We start from the raw sequence: 21,464 nt of genomic DNA, 5'->3' as shown, positions 1-21,464 counted from the left end.
TTCACCATGACTGACATAGGAGGGAAAAAGTACAGCAGTCCCTATATTATTCTGATTAATTTGTAGATAACATTGGCAAATAGAATCATGTGATTTTCTCTCATAAAAGTTGGCCTTGGGCAGCATTTCATCACTCATGCCACCCCCCACCTGTGATTTCATTGGCTGGCTGATGCTAATCAAACATGGGCCTGATGACCCGTTGCAGACTTGTTCCTGCAAAGTGTTGCGCACCCACAGCTCTGACTGGTCTCCAAGGAAAATCCAGATTCTGCAGAATCTTGGAGCTCTTCCTTCTGAGGTGAGATAAACCAAGGCGTCCTACCATGGTGCTTGGGAGAGTTGTGCTCTTGGGGATGCCAACTTTCAAATGGATGTAAAATCACTGCCCTGACCATCCATGTTCCTTGAAACAGCCTATAGTACTTTTGGATGTGTTGGGGTGTCTGGAAAAATTCCAGCTCCCAGCATGTTCTGTCTTCTTTATATTCAACTGGCTCTGTGTTTTTCAATTTCCTTTCTAAGAAGTGTTGTGTAACTGACACAGAGTGGCTAATTCATTCCACCCAAACTGTATTAGTGGGGGTGGGTGAATGATCCCTCTTGTGCAGAGTCTTTAAAGCACTTCAGGATGAAAAGCACCACATAAATATAAGTTATTAGAAGGCATCTCCGGTGAGTAACCTTATTTTGACTGGATGGCTGAACTTAAAACTATAGATCTATCTTTCATCATCTACATTTCTCAGGTTGTATCTGCTCAAACTCATAATCATGAAGAATTTTCCAACCTTCCTTTTCAGTCTCTGGCATTCAGGAGAAATTCATACAGCTGTGTTTAAAAGGGTGTGTGTGGGGGGAGAGCGGGGAATGAAAGACATAGAAAATGAAGACACCTTTCATGCCAGACTAGATTTTTTTAAAGTTTTCAGGGTTTGGCAGTAATAATGACAGAAAGTTTTGCTTTCCGCTTGGACGGAAGAGAGTGAGTCTGAGGGGAGGGGGGAATGTATATTTTTTATTTTTTTAATTAAGCAGATAAGCTAGTTTTTAATATGACACTTTATTGAAGACTAAGGCCAACATTTTCAAAAGTGGCTTTTGGTTTCAGATGCCTCAATTTTTAGGTGTCCAGCATTAGACACTAAAAGTCTGATTCTTCAGAGGGACAGCTAGGTTTAATAAATTAGTTTTGCATTTGGGTCTGAAAGCAGTGAGCTCTGTGATTGTTGTTACTGCTTTCAGGAGTGAGTCCCAGGGTTGCCAACTCTCATGATATTTAGTGTATTTCTTAAAGCCTCAGCTCCTGGAGTCTTGTGAATATGTGGAAAATCTCAGACTTCATTTTTTTAAAAAATAACTTTCTAGTGCTCATGGTTGCAGAGAGAGGCTTGAAAAGGTGAATATAGTGCACCCTAAAGGTTCAAAAACCTGAGGGTAAAGAAAAAGAACCCAGTTTTATTTTTTTTTAAAACTAATGATTTTTAAGCCAATTCCATGATTTTGGGTGGGACTTGTGAGGAAAGATTAAAAAACTGGGTATGTTTAGTGTCGAGGAAAGGAGACTATGGCCTGGTCTACACTGGGGGTGGGGGGGATCGATCTAAGATACGCAACTTTAGCTATGAGAATAGCGTAGCTGAAGTCGACGTATCTTAGATCGAATTAAAATTACTTACTTTGCATCCTCGCGGCACATCATGGCTCCCCCGTCGACTTTGCTTCCACCTCTCGCCGAGCTAGAGTTCAGCAATCGACGGGAGAGCGATTGGGGGTCGATTTATCACATCTACACTACATGCGATAAATTGATCCCTGATAGATCGATCGCTACCCGCCGATCCAGCGGGTAGTGTATGCGTCCCCTAAGAGAAGACCTGATAGTCTTCAAATATGTCAAGGGCTGTTATGAAGAGGACGGGATTCAATTGTTCTCCATGTTCACTGAAGGTAGGACAAGAAGTGATGGGCTTAATCTGCAGCAAGGGAGATTTAGGTTAAATACTAGGAAAAAAATTCTAATTATAAGCGTAGTTCAGCACTGGAATAGGCTTCCAAGGAAGGCTGTGGAATCCCCATCGTTGGAGGTGTTTAAGAGCAGATTAGACAGACACCTGTCAGGGATGGTCTAAGTCCTGCCTCAGTGCAAGGGGCTGGGTTTGATGATCTCTCGAGGTCCATTCCACTTCCAGCCCAATGTTTCTATGATTTCTGTGGCTTTTGTATGTGTGAGGCTGGCAAAGCTGGAGTTCTGTAGTCTAGGCCCAGCTCCCAGGGAAGTTCCATCTGCTACCAGCTGTCAATGTCCTGGCTCCAGCAGAATGTTGCTGAGCGGGAGGCTATGGTCACAGAGGGAGACATGATCTGTCAGGTAGCTAGAGACAGTCCTCTTGGAGTCGTCAGGCAATCTGTGTTGCTAAGCTAGCTGTTCTGTACCCGCTGAAGCTTTTCAAAGTGTATGGCTTTGTTCTTAGACATAATGAGTGGAAACAATAAAGCCTGGAGGTCATGAATGCATGGCTCACCAGGGCCAGGTTTGTGTCTAAAAGGATGGGGCAAAATCTTCTGGCCAGGCACTGATGGAAGTGGGTGTGTTTTGCCTCCATGCTATGTGGGCACTGGTAGCACTGAGGATCCAAAGAGTTCTGGGGGGCTGTGGAGCTATGAAGGATGAAGTAGGAGGTCAGGGAACTAGAACATGGGTGGAAGAACTGCTCTGAACCCAACAGGCTGCATCCCATGGGGTGTGTATGCTCCTGTGCAGAGGCTGTGAAGGAACATCTGTAGCTCTTGACCAGTAGAGATGTTGAGTGTGTACATAGAAGGCTAAAACTTCAGCTGGTGCAAATGAGCTTAGTCCCATGGAAGCCAATCCTAATTTACAACCAGCTGAGGGTCTGACCCTCTTTATTTAATGTGTTGGAATATTGCAAAGTCAGTTTTCTCTGCTCTGGGTTCTTACACTCATATTTCAGAGAGGATTCTCAGCCATGACGCCTGGATATGAATTCCCCCCAGTGCTGAAATCTGGGATTCCAACTCAGTCCTGTCGCTATAGTATAGGAAGACAGATAGAAAGTGATGCACAGTTGGGCTCCCACAAAGCTTTCTTTGAAATATATGTCAGATTCTGGAGCAGGGAAGAAATATTTCCCACCCTGTGATCAGCCGAGCAAAACCAGTGCTACATTCTTCTCCCGCTGATGGCATGGAGAAGGCTGTGTTGATAGAACAAAGGGGTGTGAGACAGACGTCTGTTTCTGGGTTTAAATGTTTATGAAGAGCCGATGGATAGTTGCACAGACAGGCTGTGGATACCACTGGCCTCTGAAGGGTTTTACCTGTCCAAGCTGTATTCTTTTTCTCTTTTAGTCTAAACTTTTCCTAGCAAGCCCTTCCCTACACATAATACTTACACAAACCATAGCACCATCTACAGGCTGTCTCCAGTATTGCATTATTTCAGTACAATAAAACTCTCCACTTAAGTCGATTCTTCTAAATAAATAGTGATAGCAGGATACTCAACTCCTTCTATAAGTTAACTGTTTATCAGTAATTGATGACACTTCTGTATTATGCCCATTATGTATCAGCAAGAAAATTGAAAGGGATGGTGCTTAGAAAAGCTGTATTGCTTTAGGGGTGATTCAGTGGCTGGGTGGTAAGATGCTGCAGTGTCAGAGACTTGGAATCCCCATTGTCAGGATTGAAAACCTTCAGCTGAGGCTGACGACTATCCGGCTCAGCTTCCAGGCAGATGAATGAGCTCAGCTGGGTTGCAACAGGATTGCCTGATTGCCCGGACCACCTGGCTGGCTGAAGGTAGCTGGCTGCTCAACTTTTATGCCCACAGCTGCGATTGCTCCTGTGCCTGCCTTGTTCCCAGCCTTGCTCCAGCTTAGACCTGCCTTATTCTCGGCCTGCCTCCAGCCTTGTTCCTGCCCTGATTCAGTCCGCTCCAGCCCTGCTCGATCCTGACTCTGGCTCTGATCTCTGGCTTGATTCTTGGTTCCCAAGTCTGGTTCTGACCCTCTGGCTCAATTCCTGGCTTCCGACTCTGGCTCTGACCTCTGGCTCGACTCTTACCTCCCAATTCTGCCTCTAATCCTTGGCATGACCCTGGCTTCTGACTCTGGCTCTGACCAGTAGCTCCTGTCTCTGGCTGTAGTCATTAGGCCTGACCCCTTATGTCCCCGTCATGATACCCACCTCTGCATAGTCCAATGAGAATCAGATGAAGTGCAGTAGTGAGGCTCTTAGAGTTGTGTAAATATAATATATATATATATATATACACACATATGGGGGGTTGATATTTCACCCATGTGCAGAGGGGCAGCATAGGCCTATGCACCATGTAAATCCCCCTTAAGCTTCATTTTGAGACATGTGAAAGAGGCATAGGCCTTCTGTTAGCCCTCTGCATGGAGGTAAAATGTCATGCACTGTGAAATCGGCACTTGGCCAAGCTAGAGATGTGCAGCTGTGAATGGGATGTGTTGCCTGCACTGCTATAAAAGGCCTTTCCTCATCTTAGGTGGGCCAAATTCAGAGGTGAAGTAAATGATGGTTACACATAGCTACATCAGAATAAACAGTTACAAGTGGGTGTAATTTACATGCCCAGAGGACAGAACAAAAAGGCTTAGCAGGTAAAGCAACTAATATGAGAGTGTAAAATGCAGAATGGCACTAACAAGAGAAAATACACCTGTATGGATTTGTGATGGGATGGACTATGCCCTGAGGCCCCCTACTGGAGGTTTTGTGGTCCTGCCACACTTTGCCCCAGAAAAGGGCAGTAGAGAGGTTCTCCAAGCTGCCTAGAGCGGCTGTGTGGGAAGCAGCCAATCAGGACCCAGCAGGCTAGTATAAGAAGATCTGCAGGGCCAATGTGAGTTCAGGTCCTTGCTGGAGTTGGAGGAGAGTGGATGGTGCTGGGACTCCACCAGGACAAGGTCCTGAGGTAAGAGTGAAGAATGTGCTGGAGCCACAGGGAAGTGGCCCAGGGAATTATAGCAGCAATGCAGTTTATTTCAAGGGACATTGTGAATGGCTGCTATCTCTAGGGTCCCTGGGCTGGAACCTGGAGTAGAAGGTGAGCCTGGGTCTCCCCACTGACCCCCAGCTACTGGGAATGTGGCCTGAACTTTGAGGCACTCCAAAATGGGGACTGAACTGTAGTGGCCAAGCTGAAGAGCTGTGGCCAGCAAAGGCATTGCCTCCAGGGAAGGAGCCCTGGGGCACCGCTCTATTCTGGAGCAGGAACAGACAGAGAGACATTACAGAGGGCACTGAGAAAAGCCCCTGTTGGACTTGAACCCTGAAAGGGGTTTGCTTTGATCTCACAGACAGACTGTGTATGACTTGGCTGGAGGGCTGAGTCAGCAAAGACCCACCACAAACAGAGAGAGTGTGCAGGTACACGCACTTGACCAGGAGGCGCTCATGAGAGGTGGGCGCAACCCCGTTACAGGGTTTAATTCTACACACTGGCTTAGTCTGTTCCTTTTTGCAGATGATCAAGCTTGTCCGGTGGCATTGCATGCGCATCTTCTCCTTGGTCGACTGTGCCACACACCGAGTAAGGAGAGAGGTGGGTAGCAGTTATTAAAAGGGTGCATTTGCCTCAGGGGTACTCCTTCCAGCATGGGGTCGGTCAGTGCTTGGGGGTCACCCACTGTATGGATGGCTAAAGTAATGTAGCGCTTACTCTCCCCAGTCGTCTGTATTTGTAAATTCAGCATCCGACACAGGCAGGGCCACAATAAATTTTCAAATATTTTTAATAACATGTATTGTTTTTAAAATGTATTTCACCTTTACCCCGATATAACGTGACCCGATATAACACAAATTCGGATATAACGCGGTAAAGCAGTGCTCTGGGGTGGGGGTGGGGGGTTTGCACACTCCGGTGGATCAAAGCAAGTTCGATATAATGCGGTTTCACCTATAATGCAGTAAGATTTTTTTTGGCTCCCAAGGACAGCGTTAGATCGGGGTAGAGGTGTATTTAAACGTGTCAAAATAAATCACTGGGGGGGGGGAGGGTTTGAACCTAACAACGGAGCTGGTTCAAGGGATACAGTTCCTCCCCTTAAATGGGGCTTGGTGTCAGTATGCAACGGGCCAGCAGCACTAGTAGAATTCTTTATGCTGTGTCGGGGCATTTTTTTAGGAAGAGTACTTGGCAGCTCTGCTTTCTTTTCAGAGAAAGCTCAGGATTTAATCAACACCCGCACACCAGAGTCTGCTTTGCAGTAATCCCAAACATCTGGTGACGCTGCAGAAAGCAAGGACATTCAGAGTTAATGCTGACTCTCTGCAATAGGGCCTTAACTTTCAATTCCTTTGCCATGTTTTGGTTCCCTCCCTGAAGCCCAATAGTGTCCCCACCCTTTTACTCTTCCAAGCCAGATTCCTGTCCTCCACCCCTAGTAGAACTAGGTACCTCACCACCATCTCTTCTTGCTTATTGGCCCTTCTTGTTGCCATTCAGATTTGCGCTCAGTATAGCGTCTAGCCTCATTCTGAAAAATATGGCTGGTCATGTCTCTAAGATAAAACATGACTGACTGGACATACAAACATGTACATTACATAGCTAGGATCTGATCCTCAACTGGTATAAAACTGTGTCGCTCCCTCGGCACTCTCTGGGAAGTCAAATTATGAAACATAAACCACAAGTCGTCATCAAAGCTTGCAGAGGGATTTTAGGGCTCAGCAAAAATGATCTGCTTCACATCAGCCCTCTGGCCCATTCATTCCTCCATCAACAGGATGCTCTGCGCTCAGCGGAGAGGTGGGTGAGTGACCGTGTCTTCCAGGCTTACCGAAGCTGGTTTTAGTCAGTTCTCTGGTAGTAAGTGACGGTTTGTAGGACAAAAGGAAAGCAACAGCATAAAACCTAGGAGGAGAAAGAGGGAAGGCTAAGGTTTGTCAATGCCTATTCCTATCTCATACAATTACAGGAAAATTATCTAGTGAGATATGCCCGCCTGATCTTAGCAGATGAGCCTTCTTCATAGGTCATAGAAATTAGGGTTAGAATAGACTTGTTAAGCCATCCAGTCTATCTCCTTGCCAGTAGAGGAGTATTGTATTGGGGTACATGTAATAATGCTTTGTGCAGTGTTAAAAGGCATTCCCTTCACCCCCTCCCCTGGTTCTTATCACACAGACAGGAAGCAGAAGTCCGATGTTCAGGCAATGTGATGTTTATTGGGGTTCGTTCCAAGCGAACATGTCCATAGCTCTACACGCCGGCAGAGTCTGTTTCCCAGTGTCCCCCTCCCCAGCTCTGACACCGCAGAGCCTTGCCTGTGTCTCCATTCTCATTTCCCCCCATCCTCCTTCTTAGCAGGCCCAAATATACCTGTGCTGCATGCCCACAGTCCAACCCCTTTTGTATCCCATGGGAGGAGTGAGGTTGTGCTGGTCAGGGACAGGCATTTCTTTGATCTTAGTATTTTATACCTCCCCCCCCCCAGCCCCTTTTCCCCCTCCCAACTGGTTGCTTGACCTTGCCTTGAGATTGGGGTTGAGGCACTCTTAAAGCCTGCTCTCCAGTAACACTTTAACCAATCTTATCTGTTCCCATTGTACTAACAAATCTATCAGACTAGGCAGAAGCAACACACACCATCTTTGTCCTTTGTTTACACATATTAGTATAAGATATGAGTATCAAAAAGTCAAACCCAAAATTCTATCCCAGGCTAACAAATAGACCTATATACTAACATCCAGTGTGGTGATGTGTGTTTTTTTTTTTTTTTTCAAATGTACCAAGTGACTGATTGTGGCTTCCCTCAGATCCATTGAAAGTCTGTCTCAAGGCCTCCTAGATAACACTGTTATGAAATTCCACCTTAAGGTATAAAATCCATGCACTGGGAAAAATAACTTGCCAACAACAAGTGTGGCAAACAATTTTACCTTGTGCTATGAACAGGAGTTGCTGTGGCTGCAGGCCTAGCCCCAAGGGGTCCAAGCTGTGCTAATGGCATCCCCTATGGCTTTATGGCTACTTGTTTTCTGCCTCTTTCCTCCCCCTGCACTTTGGGAAGGTTGAGTAGAGCTGTTTGTTCAAGGGGGATAAGACTTTGGTTCAGGGTCTTGGATATGCCCCCTTTGCTTCCTGCCACTCTCCTTGCAGACAGTGTCTGTAAAACCTACTTAACCAGCTACTCAAGGACCCTCCTTGCCTAGGAGAAAGTTTGGGTGGCAAAGAGTCATCGTAGTGGCTCCGACACTGCTCCCGGGTCTAGGAGGTGTGGCCACGATGACCTGACTGCTGGAACGGGCTGTTGGGGACCAAGAGCAGCTGGGGTAAAGTAGAGCAGCCCTGAGGCTTCTGCTTTTGGGCCTGATAGTTGAAGAACCCCAGCCCTGGAGGGATACCAAGACACCCCTCCTGAGCTGGGTTGGGCTCTGCTCGGTTGCAGCTCAAACATGAGCCTTTGACCTGTCCCTGCCACTTTGTTCACATCTCTGCTGTGTCTCCTTTTGGGCTGGAAAACAACCTGTTCCCCTTCATAAGAATGGCCGTACCGGGTCAGACCAAAGGTCCATCTAGCCCAGTATCCTGTCTACCGACAGTGGCCAATGCCAGGTGTCCCAGAGGGAGTGGACCAAGAGGCAATGATCAAGTGATCTCTCTCCTGCCATCCATCTCCACCCTCTGACAAACAGAGGCTAGGGACACCATTTCTTACCCATCCTGGCTAATAGCCATTAATGGACTTAACTACCATGAATTTATCCAGTTCTCTTTTAAATGCTGTTATAGTCCTAGCCTTCACAACCTCCTCAGGTAAGGAGTTTCACAAGTTGACTGTGTGCTGCGTGAAGAAGAACTTCCTTGTATTTGTTTTAAACCTGCTGCCCATTAATTTCATTTGGTGATCCCTATTTCTTGTATTATGGGAATAAGTAAATAACTTTTCCTTATCCACTTTCTCCACATCACTCATGATTTTATATACCTCTATCATATCCCCCCTTAGTCTCCTCTTTTCCAAGCTGAAGAGTCCTAGCCTCTTTAATCTCTCCTCTGGTTTGAGCATTGGCTTGCTAAACCCAGGGTTGTGAGTTCAATCCTTGAGGGGGCCACTTAGGGATCTGGGGCAAAATCAGTACTTGGTCCTGCTAGTGAAGGCAGGGGGCTGGACTCGATGACCTTTGAAGGTCCCTTCCAGTTCTAGGAGATGGGATATCATATGGGATCCGTTCCAAACCCTTAATCATTTTAGTTGCCCTTTTCTGAACCTTTTCTAGTGCCAGTATATCTTTTGAGATGAGGAGATCACATCTGTACGCAGTATTCGAGATGTGGGCGTACCATCAATTTATATAAGGGCAATAATATATTCTCCTTCTTATTCTCTATCCCCTTTTTAATTATTCCTAACATCTGGTTTGCTTTTTTGACCGACTCTGCACACTGCGTGGACATCTTCAGAGAACTATCCACCATGACTCCAAGATCTTTTTCCTGACTTGTTGTAGCTAAATTAGCCCCCATCATATTGTATGTATAGTTGGGGTTATTTTTTCCAATGTGCATTACTTTACATTTATCCACATTAAATTTCATTTGCCATTTTGTTGCCCAATCACTTAGTTTTGTGAGATCTTTTTGAAGTTCATCACAGTCTGCTTTGGTCTTAACTATCTTGAGCAGTTTAGTATCATCTGCAAACTTTGCCACCTCACTGTTTACCCCTTTCTCCAGATCATTTATAAATAAGTTGAATAGGATTGGTCCGAGGACTGACCCTTTGGGAACACCACTAGTTACCCCTCTCCATTCTGAGAATTTACCATTAATTCCTATCCTTTGTTCCCGGTCTTTTAACCAGTTCTCAATCCATGAAAGGACCTTCCCTTTTATCCCATGACAACTTACTTTACTTAAGAGCCTTTGGTGAGGGACCTTATCAAAGTTTTTCTAGAAATCTAAGTACACTATGTCCACTGGATCCCCCTTGTCCACATGTTTGTGGACTTGTTGCCTTCCTAGAGGCAACAAATCAATTTTCCCTCGCCACGGCTTACAAAGCACATTCCACTGCAAAGCAATGTCCTTGGAGACAGGAGCTGTTGGGAACATGTCTAACCACTCAAAGGAACATGTGGGAAGGCAGTGTACCGTGCCCACTAATCGGCTCCCTCTGCTTCTCGTTTGTACTAAATATATTTGGGTTGGACACTAGTTATTGGTATAGAAAGTTTAAACCTGCTTCTGAAAGCCAGTTAGAGGCTACGTTGTGTAACAGAGTAGTGCAATAAGTCATCAGAAACAAGCTAATCCTTTCCAGTCCGATACTGGATGTCATTGTGAATGTTGTTTTTAACCCAGCCACTAATTATATTTGGATTCTTTATGGTATTTTAAAGCAGAGTGTAGCACTTGTGAGTGATGTTGTAACAACCACTCTGGAGCTTGCAGTTCTTTGGCTGTGCACAGAATAGATATAGCATTGGGTAGCTGCTGTTCACGCTTCCCTTGGGCCACCAGTGTGGCAGAAGATTTGCCCTGGCAAGACCACTCCTATGATTATCTATATGCCACTGTAAGCTTGCAAGGTGGCTTATGTACATGTAAGAAAGATTCTTGACACAGAGCTTATAATCTGAAAATACAGTATACAATCTCTAGGGGTGAAGGAGTAGCTTCCATGGTTCATTGATGATTTGGCTTTTCTGATGGGATTGCCAAGTTTGGGGCAGTTTTCTCTAATAGGAAGTCATTCCACATTGGTCACCAAACAGTAATCACCGGTGACAAATAGTACTTACCATTCACCTAGGCTGGATTCAAAGTGGGACCTAAAGGCTCTGTAGTCTACTACAAAGCCTCATAGTTACCTGGGCAGAGGGGGTTTGTGTGTTGATTTGTGAGATGTCTTCAGCATGGGTGGTGGGTACAATAGGCCAGGGAAGCTTTGCCTTCCCTGGAACTGCCGCCAACCCGCGACTGGACAACTGGGCTGGGGTGTCTGCCCCTTCCCCGAGACCCCCACTGCCTCCTACACTCCATCCCCAAATGTCCCCGCTGCTTGCCGCGTCCTTCCTCCTCAGGACGGGCTGGCGGAGTGAGGAGGCTCGGCTGGGCGATGCTGGGGCTGGTGGCTCGGTGGGGGGCCTTCAGGGGTGGGAGGAGCTGGCACTCAGGGAGGCTGCCAGTGGCTTACTCTGCCCGACTCTGGTGGTGGGGAGAGGGAGGAGGGGTGGCTCAGCATGGTGCTGGAGCTGGCACAGCGCTTAGGGAGGCTGCCAACCCGACTCTGGCAGCCCTGGGGCCGGCCTGGCGAGCGGGGGGGTGGGAGGGGGCAGGACCGGAGGCTCGGTCTGGTGCTGGGGGTGGGGGTCACAGTGGGTTGGGGGGGCAGCAGTGGCTGGGTGGGGCGGGACTCCTCTATTCGGGGGGGGCGGGGCTCCTCCGTTTGGGGGGGGCCCTCTGGGCTTTTCCTTTGGGGGAGGTTCGGGGCTCTGGGCTTTGGGCAGAAGGGGTGGGGCCGGCAGGCTAGCCTCCCAAAGTGGGGGTTCACCTGCCGCCCATGGTCTTCAGGATTCTCCTAGTCTAAAGATTGTTGGGCCTTCTTCACCCAGAAGGCTGACAACATTCTAGCCTTTCTCTAGCAGTGCAAAGCAGCCCACTGAAGCACCTACAGAGGGATTCTTGTTGTGGCACAGGGTTGGTTGGTACGGCTGGCCCTACCTCTCCAATCCAGAATAGAGAGTGTCCGCATATGGCTGAACAGCCATCGCTGCATTCTGGCTGTCCCCAGCTGCAGAACTGGCCCTCTGGGGCTCTTGCAGCCATACGGAGTAGAAAGCAGCTTTGAAGATGCTTTCATTTGTGTTGGGGGCTGATTCCGCTCTAGGTTGTAAGGGCGGGCAAAAAAGGTGACACAAAACCACTATTGTCCTCCCCGCTCTCAGCCGTGCCAAGTTCTGCTCCTGCTATCCACCTTGCCAGAGGAGGAGGCTAAATTCTCCTAATGCATTGTTGGCTTGAAATAATTGTCCCTGACTCTCAGCAGAACCTTATACAACATTTTTCTGACACCTAGAGGCAGGGATCACAGACTGGTCGGAGAGGATGACATGCGATAGCATCTATTAACCATTTTCTTTAGTACATGTGGATCACTTTCATGCATGTATTTTTCTAATGCATATGCTAATAATCTTTTTCACTGGGGGGGAGTTATAAAGAGGGAACGACTGCAGAAAATAAACACTCCTGATCAAGTTAATGGTAAAGCTGAAGGGAAACAAGGTTCCAAGGTTAAAATGCTGGACTCCAGTATTGGAAAACCGGAAGAATTTCTCTGATATGCGGCTTGAGCATCATCTTGTTACTTAGTGACTTTACTCCTCTCTTCACCCCCAAAATTGTAGTACCGTGATCCAATGTACATATCAATAGGGATGGGCTAGAGTTGAACTAACCACTCCCTGTGGCTGAGGTTGAAAAGCCCAGAGAAAACTGACAACCATGGTTAGAGGTATGACAGACACATAGGTACAGTGCCTAGCACAATGGGGCCCAGATCCTGGCTGGTGCCTTTAGACATTACTGTAATACAACTGCTAATGTAGTTTAAGAGTCTAATTTTATGCCCCTGTCTATACATGAGGAAGGGAGAAGAGCTCCTGGAGCTCAAGGACAATGATAGCACAAGAACAAATGGGGATAAATTACCATTAGCAAATTTAAGATGGAAATTAGAAGGTTTCTAACTATTGGAGCAGTGAGGTTCTGGAACAGTTGCCAAATAGGAGCAGTGGGGGCAAGAAACCTAACTAGTTTTAAGATGGAGCTTGATAGGCTTGACCAGGAGTATATGATGGGGCTGTTTGTGATAGCAGGGGATTGGACTCTCACCCAGGAGGTCCCGTCCAGTCCTGTGGAGTGAGAGGACTCTGATGCGGCTTCATTTCCCAAGCCCAGATCTTGCATGCTTCCTCCTCTTCATTTCCGTTAAACTATCATGTCTCTTGTTTCAAAATCAGTGTGAATTAGCCATTTCCTGGCACTCCCAACTGTCTGGCTGCTCAGAGCTCATGCATCGTAATCTCTAAAGATAACACAGGACTCCCAAGGAAACATACAGGCCCATCTACCACTCAGGAGATCTTAAAGAATGATAGTGTTATACAGCTCTAGTGATATTACATATAATTCACTTTCCATTTAATAGCTTAATTGCTGGGGCTGATTCTTTCCACCCTGGTGTGAACTGGGAGTAATTCCATTGATGTCAGTGACGTTACACGGGTATAACTGAAGAGCAGAATCACACTCTTTGCTACAGGGACACCATAAAGTGTTTTTTTTTTTTAATATAAAAAGCTCAGGCATATTTCATAGTCACATGATGGGCCAGTTCCTCAGCCAGCGTAAATCGGTGTTGCTCCAGTGATTCCACCAATTTACACCAGCTGAAGCTCTGGCCCTTGCCAAGGTGTCTGGAGTGGCTCAGGAGCATGAGTACCAACCTCAGGGCAGACTGTGAAGAAGCAGGGCACAAAACTGAACTCCTCAGATCCTATAACAGCCTTAACTGGGAGTCAAAGACAGTCCTCTTGGGTACTCCAGTCTATCTTGCCACCCAGGTAAGCTTGCCTTAGTGAAAGATGGTCCCTTACCAAAAATCCCAGCAATATTCAGTCACTTACCCCAGGTCCTTGCACCTTAGATAGTACACCAAAGACCACGCTTGTATCCAATCCTATAATAAATTAACTAAAGTTTTATTAACTAAGAAATAAATGAGTTATTTACAGGGTTAAAGCAAGTAAACATACACACAAATGAGTTAGTCTTAGGTTCCGAAAGGTAATAGAAGCTGCTGTAATATGCAAGTTCTCTATGTCCTCTAGGGCTAACCCAAGCTCAGCAGTTGGGGATCTCTTGCTTATGCTTAGAAATCTTTCCCTCCGAAAGTCCAATCATCATAGAGATCCAGTTTCTTCTTGTCAGGGATTTTTATTCCCTTCCTCCAGAGTTCACATTGATGGGATGAGTCCTAGGGCATGAGGAGTCTCCTCTTCATGGGTGTTGTGGGGAGAAATCAACAGAGTCTTTGTCCTTTGTTTCACAATGGTTCATTTGGTTTTAATGGGCCTTCTTGGGTGCAGAATCGAACACCTTCTGTAGGAAGCCAGCCTTTACGTTAATTAATGCTTCTTTCCTGTTTGAGTTACACAGTTACAGAAGTTTACAATGCAAATACTTAACCTTATAACATGGGGGTACAATTGTTAAGTGAGATTAATATATACAGCATCCTACAAGAATTTCATAAAGACTAAACACATTTATAAATCTAATACCTATTTTAATAATGCTAACCCACAGGTGAGCCAAATTCCTTTCCAGGTATGTATTTGTCAGTGTTCAGCTAGGGCGTAGGGGCCTTGGCATGAGCTGGCAACTGGTCTGCCAGCGTCACATCCCTGTCCCTCAAAGGGGGTGGTCTTTTTTCTGTATTGTTGGGCTAAAAAATCCAGATGTCTGGAGATGTTGAATTGTTTTGCTTCTAGATATTGCTAGGTTTAATTCTTAATGCTTGGTGGTCATTGTCTATACTGAATATAGGAAGTCTTGTGATATCCAAAAGCCTATTGGTGTAAAGTGGCCAACATGTACTCACCATTATAGTCAGTACTGTTATTTGTTCTTATAACATATTGTAAAAGATTTGGGGTCAGATCCGCAGTTGATGTTCATCAGCATAACTCCTTTTAGTCTGATGGTGCTATGCCAATCTACACAAGCTAAGGACCTGGCCATTAGAAGAAGACTATTAGTAGCTTAATTCTGACCTCTGTTACATCCGTGTAAATCTGGACTAACTCTTGGCGGTAGTGACTGTCTCGTATGTGTTTGTGCAGCACCAAGCAGAATAGCACCCTGATCATGGTAGGGGACTTTGGATGCTACTGTAATATTAATAATATTGCCGTCCATGGAGTTTTGTTGGATTTACATGGTGTAACTGACAGCAGAAGCTGGTCCCAGGTCTCAAAGATGGTATTTTGTGCAAAACAAAATAATCACTTACATCTGTCTAATCTGGTCTGCGGATCACTTGCTGGTGGTCTGCGGAGAGCTGGCTCCTCCTCTGTATTTCCAGCTGCTAAATTCCAATAAATTAAGCTAAAATATACTTTAAAATACTTTCCTAATATTATTTTAACATGTAAAGCAACTGCAATCATTCCCCGAGGGGGCCTTATGTGATGGGAAGGGAGGTCACCCAGGAGACGATCTCTGTATTAAAATGTAGAAGCTATGAGAACTGCCGATCAATTTAATAATTACTATTTGTGTTTCAGTCCCACTCAGAGCCCTATGATGTTGAATGTTGTACAAACCATTATTAAAAAGATGGCCCCTTCCCCATAGATCTTACTCTAGATTACAATAGTGGATGGGAAAGAAGAGGTGGGGAACAAGGTAACAATATGACAAGCATATTTTGGTACTGTGAGCGTTAGTCATGGCTCATCATCTGTCCACTGATCCTGTCTTATAGGCATCTTGGCTTGGATCAGCCACCATGTGACACAACTAAACTGTATCAGCTACTCCTGCCGTTCCCCAGCTGGGGTTTCCGGTCAGCAGCTCTGATGGAAAATGTCTTTGTTAGACTGACCTGGCAACCTGCCCTGGAACAGCATCTGGCCAAGATTCCCCAAATAAATGGCTACCCTCACCTCTCTGTAGGGGAGACTCATCAGGGTTTTGTATAGTGCTCATCCCAGTGCCCATATGGCATCTTGCATCCTAGTGTCTTTCATTGCACATCTTGGAAAGTGAGCACTCAATCTGCAAACACACCCACAAATAACTCTACTTATCCCAGTTGAGCCAGGGTCTTGCAAGCATATGCATTTGTTGGCTCACACCTTTAGGAACCACTTCACCCACCACTGAAATGCAGCCGCTATTTACCAACTTGCAGCAACTCTGTACAAGAAGGTGAGGGTAGAAACTGCAGGGGTAATGCAAGGAGCCAGAGTGGAGTTAGCCACAGTGAGGTCTTGTGGCCAACACCCATATTCTTGTAAGGAGTGCCAGGGGATAGCTAATAACTGGAAGATAATCATCTGGAAGACTGAAGCTCCTACAACACTTTAAGAGCATGTTGTGGTATTGGTTCAGGTCTGACTCAGAAAAGTGCCACCTGCTGAATTAATGGAGGTTCTCCCATCTAGCTATTAGCCACACCTATCGCTGCGTAGCTTGAAACCTAGCAAGGCGAAATCCGGTGGTGATATGATTGCTGGCAGTAACTGCTGGTTCCTACATGTCTGAGTGAGAAGGCATGAACTAGTTCCTGAGCCTTGGCACTGCCAGGGTGTGCATGTGCAAAGTCAGTGTAAATTGTCCCTTGTGCGCTGTTGGATTATTCAGTGATAGTTCAACTAAGGTTATTGACTTCAAAATTCAACTCTCCGCCTTTTATGTCTGATGCTAAATGAAAACCCCAGTAACTAATGGGCCACTTCAGTGCCAAGGGTAACATGCTACTTTTGTTGCTTGTAAACGACCAAAAACAGAGAAGATTCCAAATACACCAATAGGTTCGCCACATGTCAGAATGATTCATGAGCAAATGATGAAAGAATAGAGATCTAAAAAGTAAATGACTAGGAATGGCGGTGAGGGTTTCCGCCTCCATTTTCCGTGTCTTTTTCGAATGGAGGTTGAATAGAAATGGAGAGTTGGGGGGGTTGAGGGGGCAGGCGTTAAATGAAGCAGGATTTGGTTCCTATGTCTTTAACACCGCAGGATTTCCACATTCTGGGCAATTCAGTTTAGCGGTGCTGCTCAGAGACGAGTCCAGTAAGTTGTTGCCGGAGTGTCTGGGGGCCACAACCAAGATGCGGGCCCCGGTTTGCTAAGTGCTTTAAATATCCATAGCAAGGAACAGTCACTACCCTCAAGTGCTCACAATGGACACGACAGACAAAGGAAGTATCATTATCTCCATTTTATGAATGGGGAACTGAGGCACAGCAGGATGAAGTGAGTTGTGCAAGATCACACTGGAAGCCTGTGTCACGAACGCCAGTTCTAGCTCCTTAACCACAAGACCATCCATTCTCTCTTCATTTCAGGTTTTTTTCAGATGCCCCTGACTGACAGAGAGAGGACTTGCCAGTTTTCCATCTGCATGATATTTACTTGTTAATGGTGGGTCTGTCACTGTGAGGATCATTCTTAAACCGGGTCTGGTAGTTCAGACACTGGTCTTGGCAATTTTGACTGGGTTTTGGCTGCTCGGCGGCTGGTTTTGGCTTCTTTGTTGGTATGTCCTGCGTACTGCCCGTAAGATGTTGCTTCATGGAAGAATGCGACAAACCACCATTTGAGAGGGTTTGACAAAGGTTTTCGTGGAAGTTTGTCATTGTCTGTTTACACAAGAGTCTGGTTGGGAGGATGGAACTAAAAGAATGTAAGAATGAAGCAAACCACCAGGCTAAAACCTAGTTCCAAGGGGAAAATGTGAAGTGTAAACAGAGGATCAGGCCCTGCCTTTGGTTTCATTGAAACTAAATACTGGGTGGGGGAGGGAATCCTCTGCTTATGAAAATGTATCTAGGTGCTTATATGGCCCTCAAGGGCATGGTACTTGAGCGCTTCATGGTCGTGAATGGATTTTATCCTGACAAGAACCTTGTGAGGCAGGGGAGTATTCCCATTTTACAAAAGGGGGAATGAGGTGACTTGACCAGTGTAGTGAGGCGGTGTGGCTCCTGGCCGCCCCGGAGAGGGGAGAGCCCCAGTGAACCCTTGTACAATCAGCGACTCGGAGTCTGGGTTTGAACCCAACCCTCTGAATTCCTAAATGGTGGCCAATTCCACTGGTGTCCCTGGAACCACACCCAGCATGGGTTATTGACTTCTGACATGAGTCTCAGAAACTGGTGCCTTTCCTGTTAGGAGCACTGAGAACCCCCTGGCTAGATCTTCTTCCACTTCTTCTCATCCTTGTCATCCCCTGACGGGGGTGGTTCCACTGAGAGGAGTTACTTCAATTTGCTATCTAATCTCTAATGAAAGAACTAGGTCAGGAGAGTCTTATGATGCCCAAGCACAGAGATTATGTATCTACACAACTGTGATAAAAGACCCACGGCAGGGCCGCATCTGGCCCAGGGTTTGGGTTGCAGGTCTATAAAATTGCAGTGTAGACATTGGGACTCAGGGCTGGAGCCTGGGCTCTGGGACCAAGTCAGCTGACCCAAGCCAGCCACAGGTCTTTTATTGAGGTGTAGACATACCCTGAGACAAGGAGCACTGATAAGACTATTGTACAGACACTCCCCGGGTTACCCAAACCCGACTTACGAAAATCCTCACTTACGGAAAAAGTTCCGTACGCTTTTTTTTTTTTTTGCATAATTGTCGGGTATACGTTCCCGATTTACGCAAAATTAGACTTACGCGAGGCGTTCCAGAACGGAACACTTGCGTAAGTCAGGGAGCGTCTGTATCTACTTCCAGCAGCTCAGTAGGGGGAGTGTTAGGAAAGGAAAAGGCCATTGCCCTTATTGTGGGGCTAATGTGGATTTTTTTTTTCATGTTTACCTACTTGGCTGCTCTCATTCTTGATCCTACCATCTAGGGAATGGCTCAGTCTGGATTTTTTCTTTCTTCTTGGTCCTCTCTCTCTCTCTCCTTCCCCTTCTGCCTCTCCCTGTGCATTCTTTGCACAGCGGTGGTTGACATCGTGCTGGATCTTGTTACCCGTTAATGCTCACAGCATAGGCATTTGGTCAAATTAATGTGGTTACTTTTCCCTGCTTTGATGGGCTTGGAAGCACTTGCCCATCACCTCGGTGGCTCAGGGGTCAGTGGTACCACCGCCCCTCCTGCTGCTACTTCTCCTCTGAGCTAGTGAGTCGTTTGTCACAATCCAACAGTGTTCGAAATTGTAGCTGCTTTCACAGCGTCTTCCTCCGAAATTCATCTGAATCCATTTGACGGCGGTGGGAAGATGGCAGAAAGCTGGGCTGCGGGTTTTCCTTTGTCCACACTTGTCGATGAAGTACTTAGACTGTAAGTTCTTTGAAGAAGGGACCATCTTTTGGTTCTGTGTTTGTACAGTACGTAGCACAGTGGGTCCCGATCCATGACTGGGGCTCCAAAGTGCCACTGCAATGCAAATAATGATAATGGCCTGAGCTGATTACTTCCTGGCTACGTAGTAATGTTGTAAACAGCAACAAAAATTAAATCTCGATATATTTAAGTAAATGTAACTATGCAGGACCAGATCCTCAGCTGCTATAAATCCGTGCAGCTCCATTGAGGTCAGTTGGAATTTACCACTAGCTTATGATTTGGCCCTTGTTAATTCATAGTTTCCTGTTTGTTAGTATCCTTAGTATAAGGATCAAAACATAAGTGCCTGCCAGAATGGTCTTGGATTTCACAGCAAGCCATTGCCAGCATCAGAGCCCATGGCACCGTGAGATCGGAGCTAGAACCAATGTACTATAAATATTTAGACTGAGCATTGTTAGCAGACTGATTGCAATAATGATACTTTACATGAAGCTTCATCCCGAAGGTTCCCAAAGCTCATTACAAGCTTAAACGAATATATAACCGCTACCACAGAGTCCAGTCAAAACTTCGAGAAGAATCTGTACAGTAACCCCTCACTTAAAGTCGTCCTGGTTAACGTTGTAACGTTGCTGATGAATTAGGGAACATGCTCGTTTAAAGTTGTGCAATGCTCCCTTCTAACGTCTTTGGCAGCCGCCTGCTTTGTCCACTGCTTGCAGGAAGAGCAGCCCGTTGCAGCTAGCTGGTGGGGGCGTGGACCGGCAGCCCCCCTATCAGCTCCCCGCTCCCCTAAATTCCCTGTGCCGCAGCTGCCCAGCAGGCTAGCAATTGCAGCTGTCCCTCCCCCCACTGCCATATGCTGCTCCTGTCCTCTGCCTTGGAGCTGCTCCCCAAGACTCCTGCTTGCTGTGCGGTGTGTGGGGGGCTAATGCCAGGGTGTCCCTCTTCCCCCCTGCTCCTACACCCTGCTTACCCCTTCTCCATATAGAGCAGGGAGGGGACACAGATGGAGAGAGACAGAGAGCCTGGGGCAGCAGCTGCTGTCTCAACTTCCTGATCCAAGACAATGCACTTAAGAGTGGGTCAGCTTACTTAAAGGGGCAGTGTGCATTTCTCTGTCTCTCCCACACACAAGGTGTGTGTGTCTGTCTCTGTCTGCTGTGCTGTCTCCCCTCCCCTCCATTCCTGCTGCCTTGTAGAGTGAGAGGCTACATTAACAACAATGTATTAACCCTTGAGGGCTCAGCCCAGTGCTAGTTCATCCTTTAGCACAGGGGTTCTCAAACTGGGGGTCGGGACCCCTCAGGGGGTCACGAGGTTATTACATGGGGGGTCACGAGCTGTCAGCGTCCACCCCAAACCCTGCTTTGCCTCCAGCATTTATAATAATGCTGTTAAATATATAAAAAAATATTTTTAATTTATAGGGGGGGAGGTTGCACTCAGAGACTTGCTATGTGAAAGGGATCACCAGTACAAAAGTTTGAGAACCACTGATTTAGCAGCAAGGCATTCCCTGGGAAATATCCCACCCTCTTCCACCCTCTAACTTCACCACCTCAACCAAGCTTCACAATCATCATAGCTGTGAACAGTATTCAATTGTTTGTTTAAAATGTATACTGTGTGTATATCTATATAATATATAGTTTTTTGTCTGGAGAAAATTTCTCTGAAACCTAACCCTCCCTATTTACATTAATTCTTATGGGGAAATTGGATTCGCTTAACATCGTTTTGCTTAAAGTCACATTTTTCAGGAACATAACTACAGTGTTAAGTGAAAAGAACAGGAGTACTTGTGGCACCTTAGAGACTAACAAATTTATTAGAGCATAAGCTTTCGTGGGCTACAGCCCACTTCTTCGGATGCATATGCATCCAGACAAAAAAGCTTATGCTCTAATAAATTTGTTAGTCTCTAAGGTGCCACAAGTACTCCTGTTCTTTTTGCGGATACAGACTAACACGGCTGCTACTCTGAAACCTGTGTTAAGTGAGGAGTTACTGTAGTATGTAATTACCCTTGCTGAAATTTGGTCAGAAAAAAAAACAGGCTAATCTTTTTCATACCGTGTTACTCTTCCAACAGATGCCACTAGCTCCATATCTCACCAGAAAGGGCACCTTCAGCAGCTCTGTCCTCTAATAACATGGTAGGACATTGGTTGAGTGCCACTACAGACCACCATCAGCACCTGAGCAGAGCGTGTAGGTCTCTCATCCAAGTACTGACCCTGTCCTAGCCTGTTTAGCTTCAGTTATAACAACAACAAGATGACACAGCTGCATAAATATGAGATGGGCAGTGACTATCCAGAATGAGTGTGATCAACATTTCATCTCCGTGACATTC

General features: G+C 46.2%; 1 long non-coding RNA gene across 2 annotated transcripts in view; it reads left to right on the top strand.

Annotated features, from left to right (window-relative positions):
* The first annotated feature begins 574 nt into the window (after positions 1 to 574).
* The window catches only part of LOC122173725 (uncharacterized), a 37,056-nt gene continuing 16,166 nt past the window's right edge, over positions 575 to 21,464 (top strand). The window contains exons 1-2 of one of the 2 annotated variants that reach the window (XR_010597912.1): positions 575 to 675; positions 5,522 to 5,599. This is a non-coding gene — a long non-coding RNA (uncharacterized LOC122173725). Of the gene's footprint in view, positions 676 to 4,905; positions 4,970 to 5,521; positions 5,600 to 21,464 lie in introns of those variants that run through there. The other variant, XR_010597911.1, reaches the window with a different exon arrangement.

The sequence above is a fragment of the Chrysemys picta genome, chromosome 1, assembly GCF_011386835.1.
Source record: "Chrysemys picta bellii isolate R12L10 chromosome 1, ASM1138683v2, whole genome shotgun sequence".
NCBI lineage: Eukaryota > Metazoa > Chordata > Testudines > Emydidae > Chrysemys > Chrysemys picta.
Note: the sequence above shows the minus strand (reverse complement) of the source record. Positions and strands in the feature narration are given on the sequence as shown.